Source organism: Marmota marmota, unplaced genomic scaffold (genome assembly GCF_001458135.2).
Source record: "Marmota marmota marmota unplaced genomic scaffold, marMar, whole genome shotgun sequence".
In the NCBI taxonomy this organism is placed as follows: domain Eukaryota; kingdom Metazoa; phylum Chordata; class Mammalia; order Rodentia; family Sciuridae; genus Marmota; species Marmota marmota.
In genome coordinates this window covers 589,992-607,073 of record NW_026000305.1, presented here as the reverse complement: position 1 = coordinate 607,073, position 17,082 = coordinate 589,992, and the positions used below count along the sequence as shown (strand labels likewise).

Genomic DNA, 17,082 nt, shown 5'->3' with positions numbered 1-17,082 from the left:
CCCAAAAAAAAAAAAAAATAGAAAGAATACACCTTAGACCACAGGAGTGATTTCCATTTTTGCTTAAAACTCCCAAGCAATACCCATTTATTATCATTCAGGTGTCTGTGTATTGACAAGGATGAGTAGGTATTTTTTTCTCTATGTGGTATCTGTCATTTAAGGCTAACTCTCCCCATGGTGTTGTCATCTCTGTCATCTGGAGCTCCACTCATCTGGCACACCTGAGAGAGCTCACTTCCAGGAATCATGAGTGCTGATGTCATTTCTTGGGAGGTGAGCTGGGGTTGTTGACAGGAGCACCTTGGTTCCACCCTACAAGTTCCCCATGTGCAAGCCTGACAGATAAAATACACCTATTTGAAATGAATTGCAGATAAACAACAAATCATTTTAGTATAATTATTTGGCATTCAATAAAATTTTACGTTTGTTTCTAAATTCAAACTTACCTTAGCATCCTGTATTTTTATTTGCTACATCTGATAACTCCATGTAATGGCTTCAGAATGTGTAAGTTTAAAGATCATCTGAGATGACACTTCCACTAGGAAAGGTCTAGGGAAAATAAGATGATCTAATAAGACAAAATCTTCTAGCAAAACAAGACAAAATCATATCCCTGGAAATATTGACAAATGCTGGTTAGTGGGGGGCTGCAGTTGTAGCTCAGTGGTAGAGGTGGCCTAGCATGTGTGGGCACTGGGTCCTGTCCTCAGCACCACATAAAAAAATTTAAAAGGTATTGTATCCACTTAACAACTAACAAAAACTGAAAAAAAAGCTAGTTGGGGATCTTGGGCTGTAGCTCAGTGGAAGACAGCTTGCCTCTCAAGTGTGAGGCACTGGATTCAATCCTCAGAACTACATAAAAATAAATAAAGATAGCGTGTCCATCTACAACTAAAAAATACTTGGGAAAAAAAAAAAAAAAACTAGTTGGGCCAGGTGCAGTGGTCGTTGCATGCCTGTAATCCCAGTGGCTCGGGAGGCTGAGGCAGGAGGATCACGAGTTCAAAGCCAGCGTCAGCAATGGCAAGGCACTAAGCAACTCAGTGAGACCCTGTCTCTTAATTAAATACAAAATAGAGCTGGGGATGTGGCTTAGTGGTCGAGTGCCCCTGAGTTCAATCCTCAGTACAAAAACAAAAAAAAGCTGATTGGTAGGATGGAAAAAATAGACACTTACCTATATTGTAGGTACCCACTGGACATATCTCTTTCTGGGTCCCATATTATTACAACTTAATAACCTGAATAGCTTTCTGAATCAGAAATCCTATTTCCAACAACAAGGGAGTCCTGATGAGGGTTTAGAAAAGACTCCTCATCAAAGTAATTTCGATGTAGATTTTGGTAAAGGGGCCCAGGCTGAGGGACCTGTTTCAAGTTGCCACAGGATTTCCCTTCTCCAGGGAGGAAAGCACCTATTGTTTATGAAGCAGATTCTTAAGAGGGGTACTCTTCCCATTCTTCAGTTTCTGGATTAAATCTCACTATAACCCTACTAGTGTTTTATGGATATCCTCTCTTCATGAATGTATTTGAGTACCAAGCATGAGCTCCTAACCACAGAGCTGGTGTCAAGAAGGTTGGTCACCAGGCCCACTGCCAGACAAAGGGAGAAACCTGCCAGCCTGGACAACTTAAATGATTGGTGGCAGATCCTTAGTATATGCACTGGCACACATACAAATTAGGAGGTAAAACTCTGTTCTCTCTGTGTTTACTCACTCTGAAACAGGGACCCATGCTTGTTGCCCCTTCCCCTTCCCTGAGTAGTTTTATGGCAGTGCTGAAGGTAGCAGCTCTTGGAAGGCAGTGTTTCTCCCATATTTTATAGAAACTTATGGGGGAAAAATGAGCTGCTTGGAACTGGTAGGGAGGGAAGGGCCTCTAAAGACATAGAGAGGGGAGAGGAAGGGAGATAATCCCCAGACAGAGAAGGAATTGGAGGCCTATAGTTCACTCTCAGACCTGAATACTGTTTCATATTACTGCTTGGAGGCCTGTGGGTGATTCACAGAGGCTGGACATCCAGCCATGAGAAAAAGTGTCCTTTTTGGATGGAAGGATGGATATAGCATGGTCAGGGGGCCCAAAGGCACTGAGCTAGCTAGGGAAATGGTCATCTCTGCTCTAAACAGTGCAGACACATGAGTGATGATGGCAGAGGCCACACTAGCCAGTATCTTGTGGTTAAGTCTCCACAACTGTGACAGTTAAAGAATATGCATGTTATAACAGGTCTCACTGAACTTTAAAATCTCTTTACTAATGTGTGCTAACCAAATATAAGTGTATCTATTTAACTAGATCTGTGCAAATAATGGGCTTTGCAGTATTATGATTTGCTGATATACTTTTGTTGGAATTTTAGATTGATTTTCATTTTCCTTATCATATTTCCATATAAATGACCTAAGTCCATTTGTGCTGCTATAAAAAAATACTTAAAACTGGGTAATTTATAAACCACAGAAATTTATTTCCTCACAGTTCCAGAAGATGGAAAGCCCAAGATCAACATGCCAATATCTTGTGAGGCCATTTTTGCTGCCTAATCACACAACAGAAGGTAAGATGGCAGGAGAGAGAGAAAGAGAAAAAGGGAGCCAAACCCACAGTTTTATAAGGAGCTCACTCCTATGATAACAGAAATGATCCATTTAGAGGGCAGGGACTTCACAGTCCAATCCACTCCCAGAGGTTTCACCTCCAAAAACTGTCACAATGGCGATCAAATCCTAACATGGCTTCCAGAGGGGACAAACTTGCACAACATAGCAGCATATTTCACATGTGGGTACCTAAATTCAATGACAATGGTCCTATCTATGCCTTGTAAGGTTCTGGAATACTTTTAACAAAACCCAATCAATGATTTGGTGATTATAGTGCATTGCTTTTAAATGGAAAATGTGGGGACATGAGAACTTCATACAATTTGGGAGAGGAAAAGAGTGTCACAACTTCTTTGTGTAGACACTTACCAACATTTAAGGAAGAAGCAGGTGAGGCCCCTGTCAGTTGCTGTACTCTTAGGTATGGTCTGCAGAAAGTCTAAGGCCTATGCATAAGTATGGTCATGCAGCATGGCTAAGATTATAAAAAACAAAACAAGATCATCTCATTAAAGAAATACCAGAAACAGTTTACAGGATAAACAGTTTCAAATGGGGAACCTATTCTATGATGTCACTTACAGGTTTATGGCTAAATGCATTTTGGTGTAATCTTCTCACAATGATTATATGAGGAAGGTATCATTATTCCCAATTTACAGTTGACCAAAGCAAACTCATTTATGAACAATCAATTCTCCAGAGTTGTCTAGTAAGAAGTGATAGTAGAATGAAACAGACATTATTATTACTGTGTGTATATATGTGACTGCATGACCAATGTGATTCTGCAACCTGTATACTCAGAAAAATGGGAAATTATATCCCATCTGATTCAAATTATGATATGTCAAGGTCATTGTACTGTCATGTGTAACTAATTAAAACAAATAAAAAAATAATTTAAAAAAAGAAGCGAGATTCTAACTCTTGCCTTTCCCTAAGGATACTCAGTAGCTTCCCTTATACATCATGACTTAAAAACCTATAGTTTTAGTATTGTGCCCTTGTAGGTATTCATTCAAAACCTTGGAACTTTGAAGAAGCTGATGGTGCAGATGGAATCTCACTGCATGGCAGTATAGGAGGTATGGGACTAGCATCAGTGACAAGAGCTCGTGATTCCTGTGTCTCCCCTTTATTTTCACTCTCTAATTTGGAGATCAGTATGGAAATGGTTCTCCAATATCAAACTAGAATATCAAAAAGGGGACAGAAAATGAAACAGAATTAAAGGAACTGTTTCATGATCTTTTCTCTCCTGACATCCTTCAGGAAAGGATCCTGCAAAAAATCACACATAGCGGGGTGTGGTGGAGCACACCAGCAATCCCAGCAGCTCGGGAGGCTAAAGCAGAAGGATCAGGAGTTCAAAGCCAGCCTTAGCAAAGGCAAGGCACTAGACAACTCAGTGAGACCCAGTCTCTAAATAAAATACAAAATAGGGCTGGGGATGTGGCTCAGTGGTTGAGTGTCCTTGAGTTCAATCCCTGGTACAAAAAAAGAAAAAAAAAAGGAAAGAAAGAAAAACAACACATACAAACAGACATTCAATGTCCTCAAGGCTTCATTCAAGGCATAACTGTGAGTATATGCTACTTCCTTTTTTAAAAAATATTTTTCTAGTTATAGATGTACACAGGAATTTTATTTTATTTATTTATTTTTATGTGGTGCTGAGGATCAAACCCAGTGCTCACCCATGCTAGGCAAACGCTCTACCACTGAGCTACAACCCTAGCCCCTACATGCTACTTTTTATTGCCACATTTCCAGCTGGTCTCTGGGGCAGTTATATTGCTGGGTTTAGGTAACTGTCATTAGTTTTCTGGGAGCAAGAGGAAAGGTAGGCAGGGTATATATTTATTTTTATATTTTTTTAATTTTTTCAGTTGTCAATGGATCTTTATTTTATTTACTTACATGTAGTGCTGAGCATAACCCAGTGTCTCACACATACTAGGCAAATGGTAATGGAAAAGGGTACAACCATGGCCAACAGTTTGGTTGTTTCTAGTCATGTTAATCTTACATTTAAGATGTGATCCAGTCATCTATTCCTAAACATTTACTCTAAGGGAAAAAATGCATATTTCCATGAAAACACTTATGAGGAAATCTGAAAGGAGTATTATTTACAAGAGCCCCTACTGAGACCAGCATGGTAGCATATGTCTATAATCACACCAGCTCTGGAGGCTGAGACAAAAGGATCAGAAGTTCAAGACCAGCCTCAGCAATTTAGTGAGATCTAAGCAACTTAGTGAGATCTTTTCTCAAAATAAAAAATAAAAAGAGCTAAAAGCACCCCTGAGTTAAATCCTCACTACAATTTTTTTAAGAAGCCCCAAATTGGAAATAGTCCAAATATCTATCAACAGGTAAAAGTATAAAACACATTGTGCTATAGCTATACCACGGAATACTATTTGGTAATAAAAAAGAATGAACTAGGTTGGGGGTAACTCAGGGATGGAGCACTTGCCTAACAAGTACAAAGTCCCAAGTTTAACCCCAAAAACGGCAAAAGCAAAACCAAACAAACAAAAAGAATAAATGAAAGAGAAAGAACTGTTGATAAATACAATAAATTGCATAAATCTAAAATAATCCAGATTAATAAAATAAGCCAAATTTAAAAAAGAAACCATCTTTACAATGCCAATTCAATAAATTTTTTAGACATAAAATCTATCTATAGCAAAAGAAGTGCTGTGCTTACCTGGGGACAGGGCATTAGGTGTGGTATGAAATCTAGGGATATAGAAGTGAAAGTATTTTGTCTAGAAAATGAAAATCTTAGGTCTACCTCATTATTTTTAGGACTATAGCTATGTATTATTATAATTGAGCAAATAGCTGGCATTATTTCTGAAAATACTGAATTCTTACACTTGGCATTTTCACTAATACTTGAAAACTTCCAGGCTTCTTTATTTTTTCTTTGTTCTTTTTATATATATATTGTCATGTATATAGACAATAAAGTATTTTTGACATATTACATATATGGAGTATAAGTTATTTTAATTAGGATCCAATTATTGTGGTTGTACATGATGTGAAATCTCACTGTGGTGTGTTCATATATGAACACAGGAAAGTTATGTCTGATTCATTCCACTGTCTTTCCTATTTCATTCCTCACTCCCTTCCCTTCATTCCCCTTTGTCTAATCCACTAAATGTCCATTCTTCTTCTCCCCCTTGTTATGTGTTAGCATCCACACATCATAGAAAACAGTTGACCTTTGTTTTCTGAGGATTGGCTTATTTCACTTAGCATGATAGTCTCTTGATCTATCCATTTACCAGCAAAAGTCAGGAAGTCATCCTTTTATGACTGAGTAATATTCCATTGTGTATATATGCCACAATGGAATATTACTCAGCCATAAAAACTCCATAGCTTGAGTTTTGTGCAGAGTGAGAGAGGGTTTCAATTTCATAGGGATACCCTTATCCCTACATCCTTACCAACATTTAATGTTGTATATATTCTTGATTGTTGCCATTCTGACTGGAGTTCATCAAATTTCAGTGTTGTTTTAATTTATATTTGTCTAATTGCAAGAGGAACATTTCCTCACATATTTGTTATCAATTCATTATTTCTTCTTCTGTGACGTGCCTGTTCAGTTCCTTTGCCCATGTATTGATTCTGTTATTTGTTGTTTTGGTATTGAATTTTTTGACTTATTTATATATCCTGGAGATTAAAGCTCTATCTGAGGTACAGATAGAGCAATAATTTTCTCCTATTCTGTAGGCTCTCCCTTCATGTTCTTGATTGTTTCCTTTGCTGTGAAGAAGTTTTTAGTTTGACACCATCCCATTTATTGATTCTTGATTTTATTTCTTGCACTTTAGAAGTCTTGTTGAAGAAGTCAAATCCTAAGCGACTAGGAGTTGCTTGATGGAGTATTGGGCCAACATTTTCATCTAGTGGACACAGGGTGTCTGATCTAATGTCTATGTCCTTGATCTACTGTAGGTTGAGTTATGTGCAGAGTGAGAGGGTTTAAATTTCATTCTGCTACATATGGATTTCCAGTTTTCCCAGAACAGTTTATTGAAGGGGCTATCTTTTCTCCAAGGTATGTTTATGGCTTCCTGTCATCTTTAAAAAGGTTCACTATAGAGTATGTTGCTGGGGCATGGGCCTGTAATCCCAATGAAATGGGAGGCAGAGACAGGAGGATTGCACGTTTAAGGCTGGTCTCGAGAACTTAGTGAGGTCCTAAGCAACTTAGGGAGATCCTGTGTCAAAAACTAAAAATAGTTGGGCACAGTGGCACATATCTATAATTCCAGTAGCTTGGGAAGCTGAAGCAGGAGGATGGTGAGTTCAAAGCCAGCCTCAACAGCATAGTGAGACAATGCAGTGAGACTCTGACTCAAAATAAAATATACCAAAGGGCTGGGGATGTGGATCTCAGTGGTTAAGTGACCCTGGGTTCAATCCCCAGTACCCCCCCCCAAAAAAAAAAAAAACATAAAAAGAAAACTTTAAAAAGCTGGGGACATATAAACATCTTACCCATCTTACCACCATTTTACAGAGGGAAGCTAGGCTCAGAGAGACTTTCCCTGTCTTATTCGTCCTGGTATCACCTTTACATGGAAAGTAGGTCCAGGATACCTGTCTGGGGCCAGGAGGGTCCCACATATCTCTGCAATGATCTAACAGATTACAGATTGCTCAAAATAATAATAGCAACAGAGTCTTTGATTATGTGTGTATCTGTATGTATAATTATGTATGCTTCTGTATAGGTGAAATGAATGATAGCAATGATACTGGAATGTGAGAGAGGGATTAGGATTAATCTGTTAATATAAAGTTAATTTCACTTCCTACAATTCTGTATGGAATTATCTGAAAGTACACTGGAGGAGTTGCAAGTGGACAATACCCCATAGTGTAAACACTAAAAAGGACAAGAATAAGTAAAACTGATAAAATGAGAAAAAATAGAAAAGGTAAGTATAAAAAGTACTTAAACCCACAAAAGGTAGAAAAAGAGCAGGAAACAGAAATATGGACACTGCACAAGGGCAACACATAGAGAATAGGAACAAATAAAATAGACGTTCATTCAACCACATCAATATCACTTTGAATGTCAATGATCTAAATAAACCAAGTAAAAGACAAATTACCAGAAGGGATCCAAAATCCAAACCCCAAATGTATTATGTCTATAAGAAACTCACTTAAATATAAAAAGGCCTAATGTTAGCATGGTATGTCTTTCTCCATCACTTTACTTTTAACTTTACTCAAATGAGAGCTGGAATAGACACATGAATCTCAAGCTGGGCTGATATCGGAAAAAGAAAAGTTTACAAGAATAAAGATGGGAATTTCATAATGACAAAGAGACCAAATGCTCAAGAAGACATTATAATCCTCAATGTGTATGTGTAAAAAACATGGGGCTGAGATTGTGGCTAAGTGGTAGAGCGCTTGCCTAGCATGTGTGAGGCACTGGGTTCGATCCTTAGCACCACATATAAATAAATGAATAAAATAAATGTCCATCAACATCTAAAAACAATAGTTGAAAAATAACCCCATGGAGGTTACAACTAAAAGAATTTCAGGAGAAATATATGAATCCACTGTCATAATTGGGACTTCAACATGTATTTATAAGAAAAAGGAAGTTGTGGAAAGCAGGCAGACAATGTTGAGGACATAGGTGAACAACACCACCATCAATCAAAGGAATAAGATTGACAGCCACAGCCTGCTTCAGCCTACCCACGATGGGCTGACAGGGTTCAACCAGGGTATTTCTTCTTCCTGAGTGAGCAGGATAGGAGTATGGTACCAGACACAGGCTAGGGACAAACACTACTTCTGACAAACTGCATGACTTTGAATATTTTTGTTCACCTCTAATGCCTCCTCTGCAAAACTGGGATTATGCAGTACTGACCCTGGAAGAGAAAATGTTTTGAAACAAACATTACTTTCTGTTTCATTCTGGCACAAGCAAAGGCATATAAATCCCATTATAAAAAAAAAAAAAATCAAGTGCAATGGTTTGGGGATATCTAGCTTGTAATCTTGGGTCTGTATCTCAGTTTCCTCTTTTGTTAAGTAGGGGAAACATTTTTCCTTATGACATAGATTGCTACTTTGAGAATTACATGAGGTGATACCTGAAAACCCTTAGAAGAGTGTTAGGTACAAGGTCAATGAGCAATATCCTGAGTTGTTGTATAAATACTTGCAAGATGAGATTTTTACAGTTTTGTTTTAGAGTTTGTATTATTCATCAACTGACACATTATATTAAATCAATGAATTTTACTATGACTACTATTGGATAACCAAACTAACTATCCTGAGAATGTCAGGCACTTGGAGCAACTGATCTCAGAAAACAGCACCACCATGTCTCCATGGGGCTGAACAAGCCCAGGGGCCTTTGATTCTGTCTCATCCTCACACCACCCCCATGCCCAGCCATTGCAGGTCCCTCCTGCCCTTCCTCCAGACATGCGCTGTCCAGGCATACCCCTCCCTCTGCACACTGGTGAAGCACAGCTCCCATCTTCCCTCATCCCTCCCATGGCCTTGGGCAACATTCTCCTAAAGGTTGTCAGCACAAGATAGTTGTCCCTTTCCAATCCTTTCACAGAGAGGCCAGTGTTGCCTGAGTAATAAAATACCCAGATCATGTCATGCCCATACACTAACTCTCCACACTCAGAATAAAATCCAAACTCCTTACACAGAGCACAGCCCAAACTCTGTGGCTCCATTTGCCCTCTCCACTTACCTCCCACCAGTCTGCACATTGTCCACCAGGATCCAGCCTCTGAGCTTGCACTCTGATCCTGATTCAAAAGGTGTCTACACATTGCATAGACACTGACAGAATGGCTGGTCCATGCCTTGCTTCTTTTTGTCATCCAGGACATAGTTCAAATGTCGCTTCTTTTTAAAAATATGTTTTAGTTGCAGTTGGACACAACACCTTTATTTTATTTATTTATTTTTATGTGGTGATGAGGATTGAACCCAGCATCTCACACATGCTAGGCAAGCGCTCTACCACTGAACCACAACCCCAGCCCCTCAAATGTTGCTTCTTGACAAAAAAAAAAAAAAAAAAATTCACTAGTAACACACCCTATCATTGTTAGCATAATTGAAGCCATCTTCCTTTTCCCCACCCTTACCTTAAGAATAATGTTCTTATTCCCAAGAAATAGAAAGTAGCCCAAGATAAAGCCTACCAAACTGGAGACATGCCAGTCTCTCCCTGTTCTCTTATTGAGAGATAGAAGAAAACTTACTGGCCCCTGAGATGGGGACATCCTGGTTTCCCTGTTCTCTCCTTGAGAAGATAAAGGGATGTTCTGGTTTCCCTGTTCCCCCTCTGAGAGATAGGAAAACTGCCTATCTCTGTTCCCAAGAAACAAACTTGCCTTTCACAAGATCAGGGGATTCTTACTATGTCAGTCAAGACTAAACCCACCCCTGGTGCGCGACCATGATTCTAGCCTATAAAAGGAAACATTCAAGGAGGAGTTGCTGCTGCTCTCCTTGCTTGCTGCTGCTATCTCTCTCTCTGTGCAGAGCAGCCTTGTCAGGCTCCTGACAATAAACCTGCTTCTTATCTCAGGTGTGTGTGATTAGTCCTGCGCCACTTTTCTTTCAATCATAATCCTTGTCATTTTCTACTGTTTTTTTACAACAAAGCACAAATCCTTATATGAAATCAGTCTGCTTATTGATATGTTTTCTTGCTTACTGCCAGTTTTCCAAATGACAATGACACCCAAGGAGCCTGCCTATCTTGTTAATCTGTGTTATTTCCCCAGAGCCTTGAACACAAATCAGTGAATAAACAGTACTTAACTGGGTGAATTGCTTGCAACCTGTTTGATACAATACAGAAGACACAGACATCTAATGTCAACAAGCAGGAAAGACCAACAATTAAATTATACATCAAACATATCAAAATATTAGAGGATCTTGGTATGAATACATAGCACCATTTTTTTAAACCTGTATGACTACCAGAACCAAATGAAGGAATACTAATAAAGTAGACACTTCCTAACTTTCCTCCGTGGTTTTGATTCAGCATTTGAAGTGAACTCAAAAATTGGCCATTTTATTAAGCAACCCCTGGTGATTTTGATGAAGTGATCGATCCGTGAACCACACTTGGAAAAATGCTAACCCAACAGCTCAAATTTGTGTACCACTAATTTAATGGCACCCATGAAGATTTCTGGGACATCTGGGGAATCTCTGCTAATGTAATTCTTGCAAATCGCCCAGGTCTTTCCTTGAACCTAAGACCACAGGTTATTTTCCCACATGGGATCACACTCAAAGTTCTAAGTTTTCCTGTTGGTCAGAGGATCGTGAATTTTATCCTATTGAATAATCAAATATCATAGAAAGGAAGTGACTTACCTATAGTGTCCCTGTGGTCAGTCCACTCTTTTCCAGTAGCCTGTCTAGTAGACTCCACACCACACTTGCTTCCTCTCTATGAGTTCCTGGTTCTGTATAGCATCCACACCCTTCTCTGATGTTTAACTAGAAGAGAGAGGAGAAAGAAAGCATATGGAATAGAGAGGAAAGTAAGAGGATGGCAAAGCACATGAAATGCAAGGGATGGGGTGGTCATGTCTTGCCTGTCCCCACTGTGCTATCGGGAAGCCATGCAATGATAGTTGTCCTTTTTCCAGCTCACACAACCCTGCCCCACACACCTTTGACAATGAAGGCCACTCATAATGGAAATGTGGAAGTTGTCTTGCTTGTTGCTACATTTCCAAGTCATCTCTCTGTAGCCATGCTATTGTTAGTGTCAGAGGCATTACATTGACACAATGAAGGAGGCCAAGTTGGAATGGGAAACTTGTTGAGGTCCTAATATATGTCACAGGCTATGGGTTGATGTTTTTGGACTCTTCTAATGCTCAACGTGGTGGTCTGAGGTGGGCTTCATGACTTCCTTTCTACAGAGAGGGAGATGATCAGGCTCACAGAGCAAAGTGCATACTCAAGGGAATTCTATGGAAGTGTCAAATGAACATTGAGGCCAACTTAAAGGGCCTTCATTGGGTTAGTTGGGGATAAATAGAGCATAAAATATACAATTATAATAACAGAGGCAAACTCTTTGAGAAAAGGGGGAATGCCTGAGTAATACTGACAGTAACAATACATGAATAAGAAGTGGGAGAATACAGAGTACTGTCATGCAATTAAAATTCCAACTTACAATTCTAGAAGGAATAAAAGAACTACAAAATTTCTAAGCTAGTGTTGTAATAATTGATTATGGTAGGTAACATAAGTGGATGCTCATTCTGTGCCAATATTATAATAATCAATGAGACACTACAGTAACCATGCTGGTCAAGCAAAAATGGGAATAAACAACTAATAAACTGATCTTATTCCTAATATATTCCAGAAAACAAAGAGAACAGACACCATATTATCTAACACCATATTATCACTCACAATAAATACTCCTGGCAGCCTCAGGTACATACAAAAACATACATAAACACACACACACACACACACACACACACATCCACATACACATTTGTTATCTCACCACCAAAGATACCAAGAATTCAGTTAGGTGAATTTGCTGGGAACTAAAGCAAAAAGGCCACACATTTCAACTCAACAGATTCATTTCTTTTTTCTTGGGGGGAAGGGGGGGTACTGGAAATGGAATTCAAGAGCACTCTACCACTGAGTCACATCCCCAGCCTTATTTTGTATTTTATTTAGAGACAGGGTCTCACTGAGTTGCTTAGCACCTCACTTTTGCTGAGGCTGGCTTTGAACTCGTAATCCTCCTCCCTCAGCCTCCCAAGCCACTGGGATTACAGGTGTGCATCACTGCACCTAGCTCAAGAAATTCATTTCTAAGCACAAATTTAAAATTGAAATCTTCTAGACTATTTACATAAGTGTGATTTTTCTGAAAATGACTGATAGAATTGCCTCTAGGACAGTTTTTCCTCACTAGATTCAATATACTACCAATGAATTTTAAAAGCTGATACTGAAATATAGGAAAAATCATATTAAATATTGAACATCCTTTCAATCCTGGAGCAGGATTTCAACCAAAAAGATCATTCACTGCTACTGTCATTTGTAGTTGAGAGTTCAATGATAATATCATAAAGATTATACTTTAAAATATTGCCATGTATGGTAGCATCAAAAATTATGAAATATTTATGAATATCTGATCACAGATGTGCCATGCTGATACAATAAATACCAGACATCTTTGCTGAGGCAATTAAAGAAGATCTAAATAAATGGAGGACATATCATCTTCATAGGTCAGAAGACTTAGTATTATTTATTCTTTCAAAACTAATCTATAGATTCAATGTAATCCTAATAAAAATCCTAACAAAATGGATAAGAAAACTAGAAGGCTAATTCTAAAATTCAAATGAAAATACAAAGAATCAATACTATGAAGGAAAATTTTGTAAAATGACAGTTAGAGAACAATGTACCTAATTTCAAAAAAAAATTATGAACCTACAGTAATCAAGACAGTAAGTTTTTGGCATCAGGTTAGCCGAATATGTATATCAAAGGAACAGCATAGAGAGTCTAGAAATACACCAAGACATATATGGATAACTGATTTTTCACAAGGATACAAAGGCAATTTAGTAGAGAATAGACAATCTTTTCAACAAAAGGTTCTGGAACAAATGGATATCCAAATGTGCAAGTATCAACTGTGATCCATATACTATATCATATACAAAAATAGATCCTATATCTAAACATAAATCCTAAACCTATAACATGTCTAGCAAAAAACAGAGGAAAATCCTTATTGAGTATGGATTAGGTACAGATTTCTTAGATGAGACACCACAATAATAATAATTGAAAAACTCAAGAATTTGGAATTTGTAATTACTCCCAGTTAAAAACTACAGCTCTGCTGGGGATAGTGGCATAAGCCTGTAATCCCAGCATCTTGGGAGGCTAAGGCAGGAGGGCCGGAAGTTCAAAGACGGCCTTAGCAACTTAGGGAGGCCCTAAGCAATGTAGAGAGACCTTGTCTCAAAAACAAACCAATAAATAAGTAAAAATAAAAACAAGAGGTTGTGGTTTTGGCTCAGTGGTAGAGTGCTTGCTTAGCATGCATAAGACTGGGTTTGATTATCAGCACCACATAAAAAAAAACAAATAAATAAAATAAAGGTATTTTGTCTATCTACAACTAAAAAATTTGGGGAAAAAAAGTAAAATAAAATTAAAACAAAATAGAAACAAGAATATATTAGTGGGGCTGGGATTGTGGCTTAGGGGTAGAGCACTTGCCTCACAGTTATGAGGCACTGGGTTCAATCCTCAGCACCACATAAAAATAAATAAAGGTATTGTGCTCATCTACAACAAAAATATATTTAAAAAAGAATATATTGGTGTCTGAAAAACATGAAATAATCATGTAAAACATCAATTCTTCCAAATTTATGATTGGAAGAGAGAATACCCAAGTCATCGGTTGAGAAAAATATATTTTAAAAAATCATATATCTGTAATAGGATTTGTATCTAGAATATTGAAAATCTCACAGCAGTTAATAAGGAGAAAATAGAGACATCACAAGAGAAACAGCCAGAAGATTTGAATAGATACCACAATAAAGAGGATATACAAACATCAAGTTTGTGAAAAAATGCTCAACATCCTTAACCATTAGGAAAAGGTCAATGAAATCTATAAGATAGCAGTACACTCCCAGTGGAAAGGCTTAAGGTCAAAACACTGAACACACCAAGCACCGGCAAAGTCCTAGAGGATACAACCCTCATACAATACTAGTGGCAATAAAAACTGGTACAACCACTGCCCTTTGAAAGCTTCTTACCATGTTAATCTTATATCTATGTTATGATCCAGACATAGAGCTCCAAGAAGCTACTAATTATTTAACTAGTGAAAGAAAGCACCATAATTTTACAAAAGTATTTATTCACAAATGCTCTTAAGACCTTTGTTAACAAGAGCCCCAAACTGGAAACAATCCCCACATCTAACAGCAGGTAAATGGATAAAACAAATTATTCTATATCCATAAACTGGATTATGGGAATCAACAAAAATAATGATTCACTGATACATGTAACAAAATGAATAAATCCCAAAATGGGATGGATGAAATAAGCCAAATCAACAAAATCAAAAGATAAGCAAGCAAAACACCTTTGGGATTCATTTTCAATGAATTTCTAGGACAATTTCGTAGTAAAATGTGTGGTCTGTCTGCCTAACGATAGGGTAGTGTGAGTGGTAGGCATACCACGTACTACAAAACTGAAAATGTTCTGTCCTAGGGAATGATAATATTTAGGTCTATCTGGATATTTTAGGAGCTATAATAGGGTATTATAATAGAGTAAGTTATATGGTATCATTATTTTTGAAAACACTGAATTCTTGTATATGACACTTTAATAATTTTAGCTAATACTATATATAAATTCCTGGCTTCTTTATAAAACATTATAAAGTACATTAAAAACATGGCTTCATGGAAGAATGCTAGGAAGATGTTCTAATCAACTCTATATCACCCATCAGAGAGATACATGGGAATCACTAATTATTATTACAGCAGGTATTATCATTGAAGGTCCCAGCAATCGGGTATGGGTTAGTGCTCTTATCCCCATTTTACAGAAGAGGAGGCTGGGCTCAAAGTCTCTGATGAGTCCAGTCAGGCCTTCCTTCTCCTATATACCAAGGTGACTCTACAGAGGTCACCAGAACTTCCAAAAGGACCTGGAACTGGTCTAATCATTACTGTGACTTTTCCACCTCCTCAGCTACTGAAGATGTGAAGAAGAACAAGAACTCAGGGAATGGTCGTGTGACAGTGCAGGCAAAGACAGGAGAAGGAACTCACCCTGGGGTGGCTCAGGCACAATCTAGGAAGAGATTCTCACTTTTGTTTCGGTGTCCCTCTCTGAAGATTCAGTGTCATCTTCTCCTAGAGCTCCAAGAAGCTACTCAAGCTGCAAGTCATGTGCACAATGGATGTAAATACAGAGTGCCCCAACAGAGTACAGAAAAAGGACAATTATTCGATGAAAAGCTGAAGAACTTCTTCACCACAACTCCATTACACTGCACAGCACAAGAGATGGCACGGAGTTCCCTATGTAATATGTATGAGTGTGTGTGGTACCTTTCTAGCATTCTCAAATACTCATTAAAGTATAGCAATTCTCATTAAGGCTAAGAAATAACCCCATTAAAGAGCAGTGTACTTGGGAAGTTGGAATGGAAAGGAAACAAACACTGGCTTTCTGGATGATGAACCAAATACTATGCTGGATTGAAGGTTGCCCCACGAACTCCTCACAAGGGTCCCTTGACTGAAACAATCAGTTACAATCAACACACACACACACACACAGAAAATGTCAAGTAAATTATCAAGCTGGATAAGAATACCATGTGTATTGCAGAAAAATAATGGTATTTTGCCGCAGTCTGGCTGGGCACAAAGCCGCAGTCTGGCTGGGCACAAAATCACGAGCCACCACACAGCTTGTAGATTCAAACAGCAACTCTTTATTCCCGAACTCACACCAGCCGTCTACAATCACGTTCTGGGGAAATCCACGTTCTCTGCCCAAATCCATGTTCTCTCCCAAATTCACGTTCTCTGCCCAAATCCCCCTCCACTGGGCTTCAGTCTCCCAAAATATACTGTCTGAATCCCGTGAGAACTCAAGGGGAACTTAGGCAGCAGGATACGCCCTATTCCCAGCAGGAATAATCTTAAACCTTAAACCTGGAACCTAAACTGGGAACGCCCTAAACACGATTATGTTAAACCGGGAACACCCTAATCCGCCCTGGTCCTTGAGCAAGGTCAACTACATTCAATGTCACTGCAAAATGTCAGCAACATGGGGTACGCTGGCAAGGAAATTGTCATACCTACTTGGCTAATGGCTCCCAGCAGTATTTTATTTAGAAAGTTCTTATATTGAGCAAAAGGTAAAGTTATGCACAGGAGTGATAATCATCTCATTTTGAATAGTGATTATCTTTATAAGAGAAAGAAAGGGATGTAATTAAGGAGTAATAATTTTTCATTTACCTGGATTAAAATTCTCTGTTCCTGAAATATATAAGTAACAGATATTTTAGGAACTATAAATTTAACATATATAATCTCTCCTCTTCAATGCTAATGTTTAATACAGAGTCACATGAAGAAGTTAAAAGTATTAATACTCAGAATTCTCATTGTCACTGATATTTACATTAGGCTATTTAATTACATTGTTTTTTCTGTGCAGACATATATGCAAATATAATATATATGCATATGTTACATTTCATATAACTAGTATTTTATATATATATATATATATATATATATATATATAT

General features: G+C 38.1%; 1 long non-coding RNA gene across 2 annotated transcripts in view; it reads right to left on the bottom strand.

Moving 5' to 3' along the window:
* Positions 1-58: 58 nt before the first annotated feature.
* The window catches only part of LOC125614463, a 38,202-nt gene continuing 21,178 nt past the window's right edge, over positions 59-17,082 (bottom strand). For both annotated transcript variants that reach the window (XR_007345049.1, XR_007345048.1), the window contains exons 4-7: positions 11,073-11,198; positions 2,994-3,099; positions 453-558; positions 59-338 (exon numbers count right to left, since the gene is read on the bottom strand). This is a non-coding gene — a long non-coding RNA (uncharacterized LOC125614463). The remainder of the gene's footprint in view (positions 339-452; positions 559-2,993; positions 3,100-11,072; positions 11,199-17,082) is intronic.